The sequence below is a fragment of the Cnephaeus nilssonii genome (assembly GCF_951640355.1).
Source record: "Cnephaeus nilssonii genome assembly, chromosome: 4".
In the NCBI taxonomy this organism is placed as follows: Eukaryota; Metazoa; Chordata; class Mammalia; order Chiroptera; family Vespertilionidae; genus Cnephaeus; species Cnephaeus nilssonii.
In genome coordinates this window covers 42922917-42929507 of record NC_137075.1, presented here as the reverse complement: position 1 = coordinate 42929507, position 6591 = coordinate 42922917, and positions in this window count along the sequence as shown.

Sequence of the window (6591 nt, the reverse complement as noted above, 5' to 3'; positions counted from 1 at the left end):
TGGATAATACACAAAAGAGTAGAATACACACATTAAGTAGAATGTGGAGATGTGTGAATGCTAAAAGAGACTGCTAAAATTAGTGCAGGTCCTTGTCTCTGGGACTGTTTTTGTTTATTTATTTTATGTAAGCCCCTTTGTTCTATTTTAAAACAATCTACGTGTATAGAAAAAAAAGTAACTTTAAAAATCTTCTGAATTTTGCAAGGCACCATCAGACTAAACCAAAGAAAAAAAACAAGAAACATGCATATCTAAAGGAAATTGAGAAAACAAGGCAATTTAGGCTTTCAGGGTCAGAGTAGCCCATGGCTCTTTGCTGATATACTCAAATGATGTCAGTTTATTTAGCTAATTCATTTGGTTTGGCTGTATGAACTAGGGACTTTAGGCTGTTCTAAATTCTAGTTTTTCCTCCATATCCTCTCAATAACTAACAAGAAGTATTTCTTTTTTAAAGCACTTTTAAGGATTATTACTACTTTTTATAAGTTTAATGTAAATAATGCTAGTTTGCTTCAGAAATTCTTAGGATTAATATAGTATTTTAGATAAATACGTATAAAACATTGAGTTTAATGAATTAAAATATCTTGGACTTGGTTTTTTATTATTTATGTTTCCATCTACTTAAAAAATATCTAAAGTGACTGCAAAAAAAGTGAATGCAATGTAAGTACCTTTGCATTAACGACTTCAAACCATTAGACTATAACTTAGAAGATCTTAATTTATAATACGCTCTGTCTTAAAGTTTCTTCCCTTGGTAGCATTTGGCTTCTCATTGCCTGCTTTGTATTTATATATGATGTATCACTGGAGGATATTAAAGCACAGCCCACAGACTTCTGTAGGAGATGATATGATCTCTATTTTGCAGATGGGGAAACTAGAAGCACAGATGGCCACATCATTAGCCCTAAGAGATGAAGCACGTTGGAGACAGTGCTAAAAACAGTACAGAAGGCCTTAAAGCCCAATTCTTCCACTGCATCCTCTAAAGTACTGATGATCATTATCATCTATCGTTATTATGACTATTTTTGAATGCCCACTTGGCACATATTATTAAACTGTACTGGGGAATGGATTAAAATCCTTAATGCATGGCAGCTGTTTTTCTCGATGTTATTTTCCAAATTTTCTTCTGCTTCATAATTTCTCTCTCTCTTTTTTTTTTTTTGTAGAGACAGTTCAGAATAAATGTTAAAAAAATGCTTAATGGAATGCCAAGATTGAGATAGCTGGCTAAGAGTACTCACAGGCATCGTCTTCTGCCTCGTGTTCTGCTTTTTAATTCTGCACTGAGTTTACCCTTAGTTTAATTTAAGAGTCATTGCCATCAAATCACTTTCATCAATTGCCCATGCTTTCTCAGGGTCACTTGACACCCTTCCCTGCAAATATATGAACCAATAACAAGATTCATTCATTCATAACAGTAAATATTATTGCATTTGATACACACTATTATAGTGGAGTATGAAGTGTACCTGGTATGGACAACTGAGGGGAGAAAAAACAACACACCTCACAAGAGACAGAGAGCAGAATGTCCGAGGGCTGACACGAAGTGCTGAAGGAAAGTGAAAATGGTTTCTTTGAGAGTATGTGTCGTCCTCAGTGATTTTGTTTGATAGATGGCATGTTTTTTTTTTCCTTTAAGTCCAGGAAATTTCTTCCTCCATAAAATATCAATTTACTTTATATAGTTATAGCACTTGGAATTTGGAGGATTTTAGCCTAGTCATATACCACCTCTGCAGTTGAATATGAAGAAGTCGAGGTCCAGGAGGAGTTGAAGTGATTCCATCCCCCCGCCCTCCCAAGACCTTGGAACAGAATGTATGGTTTTTAAAAAATGCCTAATCCATAAAGATGTGAGGAGCAGAAACAAGTGCTTTCAAATGTCCCTTTTCTTTCTTTTCTTTTTTTAAATATATTTTTATTGATTTTTTACAGAGAGGAAGGGAGAGGGATAGAGAGCTAGAAACATCGATGAGAGAGAAACATCGACCAGCTGCCTCCTGCACACCCCCTACCGGGGATGTGCCCGCAACCAATGTACATGCCCTTGACCGGAATCGAACCTGGGACCCTTCAGTCCGCAGGCCGACGCCCTATCCACTGAGCCAAACCGGTTTCGGCTCAAATGTCCTCTTTCATGATTAAATTTAAATAATGCAGTAGATAGTAGATGGGAAGATAAAAAAATATTTCCCTAAGGCCTTCAATCTTCTTCCCGCTAGTTATCGTGAATAGATAGGTAGCTACTATATAGTTAGCACTCAGAAATTCCCCTTACTCCTGACACTTTCAATCTAAAATGAGTGGAGGTAAAAAGCTGGAGGGATTCAAGTGGCCATCTAGTTTCTGCCCCTGTCAGGATCTCTGAGCAACTAGGCGTGGTTAGAGAAAGAATGAAAAGCTCACTTGTCCAGAAACAACTTATTGGAGGATTTGACTCAAGTACATGGCCAATAAAAGGTAGACAAATGAATGCATGTTTGCCACCTGAATAGTAAATTCCCAAAATTTTGGCCAAGGTAATGATCTCTAGATTCATGACAAAAAATAGTTGGCAATTTTCACAAATATACAAAGTCATCTTAGCAAAACATACACGATAAACGAGCATTTGATAGATGACAGATGTGACTTGAGCCCGATAATTCACCTTTTTCACTTAAAGCTGTTTTATTTGAAACGAAAGTCCTCATTTTATTAAACAGTGCAGTGAAACATTCAATATGAAATCTCAAGAACATTTTGATTTCTCTACAAAGTGAGAAGAGTGTTTGGGAGTTGCCTTCCCATTATTTAATAAGTGGGCTGGTAAATGGAGAGGCTTGTCCTAGAATCCACAATAGATGGGGATACACACCCAAATCTCATAAAACCTAAGCCAATTTTCAGTTCATTCTATTGCACCATGCTATAAAAAATAGGGCACGCCTATTGTGTCTTTGCTTTAATTATTGTTTGTAGATTGCAGAGGACAAGACAGATGGCTGTTACCATTATCCAGATGTTTCTGAACAGGCAATTCTTGCAGTCCAGCCCTTTGAACAGGTGCTTTTACGCTGGTATGAATATTGTTGTAGTTCAGTCTGGGGCACATGAGCAGGTTGTTTCCTAAGAAAGCCCTGCCTGCTTAAATCAGATGAGCACAGAGCCTCAGAGCTGAAAGTAGGCATAGAAACCTTTGGCCAGCCCCTTATTTTACTAGACAAAGAAACAGACTGAGTGAGAAACGTTAAGACACCAGGCCAGGCCAGCTCTTAGCAGAGACCAGATGAGAAACCAGGAATGCATTTAAATTTAATAAATCATTTAAAATGGTTTTGTGTGTCAATGTATGAGTTACATAACGAATTTTGAGCCAAATTAGAATATTAATTTTAGTTTGTTATTAGTTTGTTATTAATTTTTTATCTGTTAGGATAAAATGAAGGGAAAATCAGCCTCTGTTAAATAAGTTTGGATGATCAATTAAGAAAAAGATTTAAACAACAAAGCCAATAGTCATCAAAATGATGATTAGTTCCTAGTCTAATAAACACATTTATGTTCAGATAGAAACATGACTTTGAATTTGAAATAAGAAAAAAGATAAGTAAGAAGTGAGATGCTAAGCATACCAGGATGGCAGCCTGACTGTTGACCAAACAACTCCCTGTGGTTGTTGACCCATTTCTTTATCTCTGCTATGTTAGCTCTGAGAAAAATAATTTCTCTACATTGTGGCTTAAGAACCTTCATTTGGTTTGAATTCACTGATTTTCTTAATGTGTTTTTATTGATTTCAGAGAGAGGAAGGGAGAGGGAAAAATAGAAACATTGATAAGAGAGAAACATTGATTGGCTGCCTATTGCACGCCCCCTGCTGGGCATAGAGCCTGCAACCCGGGCCTGTGCCCTGACTGGGAATCAAACCGGCAACCTCCTGGTGCATGGGACGACTCTCAACCAACAGCCACACTGGCCGGGCTGAATATATTTCTTATATGCAATGTGAATTGCCTTTTTTTTAAAAAAAATTTAAATTCTTTATTGTTGAAAGTATCACATAACGTGAATTGCTTTTAAGTTCATTTACTTTGTGTTAAAATAAATATAAAGGTTCATATAATAATCAAGATTTTTATAATTTATATCCTAAAAATGCATTTTAGTACATAGATCCAGCGACCAATTTAAAACAAAAAACATACAATCAGAAACCTAGGCTTGATTCAGAAGTTATGGTTTGGAATAAACAACAAGCTTGAAGCATGAAGCATGACAGTCCTCAGCCATTACCCACAGCAGTGTCTGGTGCATCCCTTTGGCAGGGGCAACGTGCCAGGAGTAGAACACCATAATCTCAGCTGGTACCAGCAACGGGACTGCGGCTAGCCTGGGGAAGCTTCTGGAAACTCTTTACAGGTTCAGAATTGCTGCAGGCGACCCAGCTATGGGGCCAGCAGTCTAACGAGAGAGTTAAGCAGTCTGTTGCTGTGAGGCAGTTCTCTGAGAGGAGAAAGGTTTCTCCCTTTCTGGTGAAAAATGAGTCGCTTCGCAGAGCTGATCTCTTGAGGGCTGCACTGAAATGACAAACAAAACAAAACAAAACAAAACAGAAAAAAACCCACACCCACCACCAAGAACAAAACCCTCCAGATTTCAGTAGGTATCTTCATTTTCATTTATTTCCTTCAACGAGCTTTTTAAAGAACAGGCCTTTATTAACGTCCTGGGACATAAACGTATAGCTGCACTGTGTGTGTGTGTGTGTGTGTGTGTGTGTGTGTGTGTGTGTAAGGGGGGGGGGAGGTGCTGATTTTTATGTATCTCATAGTCGCCTGGCATAGGTCTGTTTTTTCCATACTGATATTCATATCACCTGAACAAGGTCACACGGCAATGCACGGGCTAACTCCTTTCACTTACAAAATTCCAAAGGTATCAGGTGTTTGGACTAATGAATATTGAGAAGTAGCAAGATTTTCCCCCTGATTTTTAAAATGGGGGTTGGGGGGGGGCATCCTCCAACTGGAACTTGATTCTATGTAGCACTCCACAATAGACAGGGAGAGGAAGGAAAGGTTCAGAATAAAAAAAACGGGAAGGGAGAACATTTTTCGGTTTCTAGCTCACTCTTTACAGGTGCCTCTGCTCAGGGCCCCTGTGCTGCACAACACGGTGCCTCTCGGAGCAGCGGCACCTCCGTCTGCCCTTTAGAGCACAAATGTGAAGGCAGTGTTTTTAAAAGCGTGATCCTGGCTCTGCTGCACCAGAATCATCGAGGTGCTGGTTAAAATGCAAATTCCTGGGCCGGACCCCAGACCTACTAAATCAGGGACCAGGGACTAATATACACATTTAAAATAACACCTGCAACGGTCCTTATGAACGAAATCTGAGAGCCTATTTTTAGCAGATTTACTCATCGCTTTCTAAGTACTAAAAAACGTACTGAAAAAGTACTAAGCACATCTCTCTCTATATAAACGCATAAGCGACCATTACGATGGAACAACCGGAACGACCAGAATGACCAGTCGTTATGACGCACACCGACCACCAGAGGGCAGACGCTCAATGCAGCAGCTGCCCCCAGCCCACAGGCCACAGCCAGCAGGCCCCAACTGCCTGATTGGGGCCGGGCCCCTGGGCTGGGACGGGGAACCAGGGGTGGGTGGCGGTGGACACGGCCCCTTTCCCAGGGGGCCCCAAGGGCCAGCTCCCTCCTTGGGGCCAGTGGCCAACCTCCCGGGTTCCTCCCCCTGGTCAGCAGGCCCCAATTGGCCTGCCACCTGCCCGCCATGGTGGCGGTTGGCCCCTCCCCCTGGACAGCAGGTGATCAGGGCCTGCCAGCCAACCTCCCAGTCCCTCCCCCTGGCCAGCAGGTCCCAATTGCCCGATTGGGGCCGGGCCCCAGGTTGGGACAGGGAATCAGGGATGGGTGGTCGCGGACATGGGCAGTGAGGGAAGGTGGAGGCAGGAAGGCGGGGAACCTGATCAGCCCTGATTGCTGGCCAGGACTAGGGACCCCAACCATGCACAAATTTTGTGCACCGGGCCTCTAGTACTAAATTTAAAGTGCATTTTTTATAAAGATAGGATTACTTGTTCCAGATTGTGATTTTTGTTCTTTAAGGCTTTCTTTACTTCCCTTTTCATGAGTCTTGATTATATGGATGGTATCGTGGCCAAGCAGGATTGTCAGGTGTGGGAGGAAGTGCAATTGGTGTAAAAGAGGTAAATGAAATTAAACATGGATTTCTTTTTAAGTCTGTGCGAGTCACCAATGGTATTTGATATTAGATATTCATAATATGTACCAAGATATTTTTAAAAATCCATTCTGTTTTTTTTGAGATCTAATTTTCACTTTTCTTATTTGGATAGCTTTTTAAAAATATACTCAAGCACAGTTCAAACATACAGTAATTTCAGTAGTTTCTTGAATCACACCTAAAATCCAAGCAAAGTGAGTTTTTGAAAGAGCAGCTGCAGTTTTGTCTTTTAACAGATAGTCAGCACCATCTAGTGGATGCCAATAACCTCTTTTCTTGAATTCAGTGAGGAGATGAAGAGAGCAGTCTC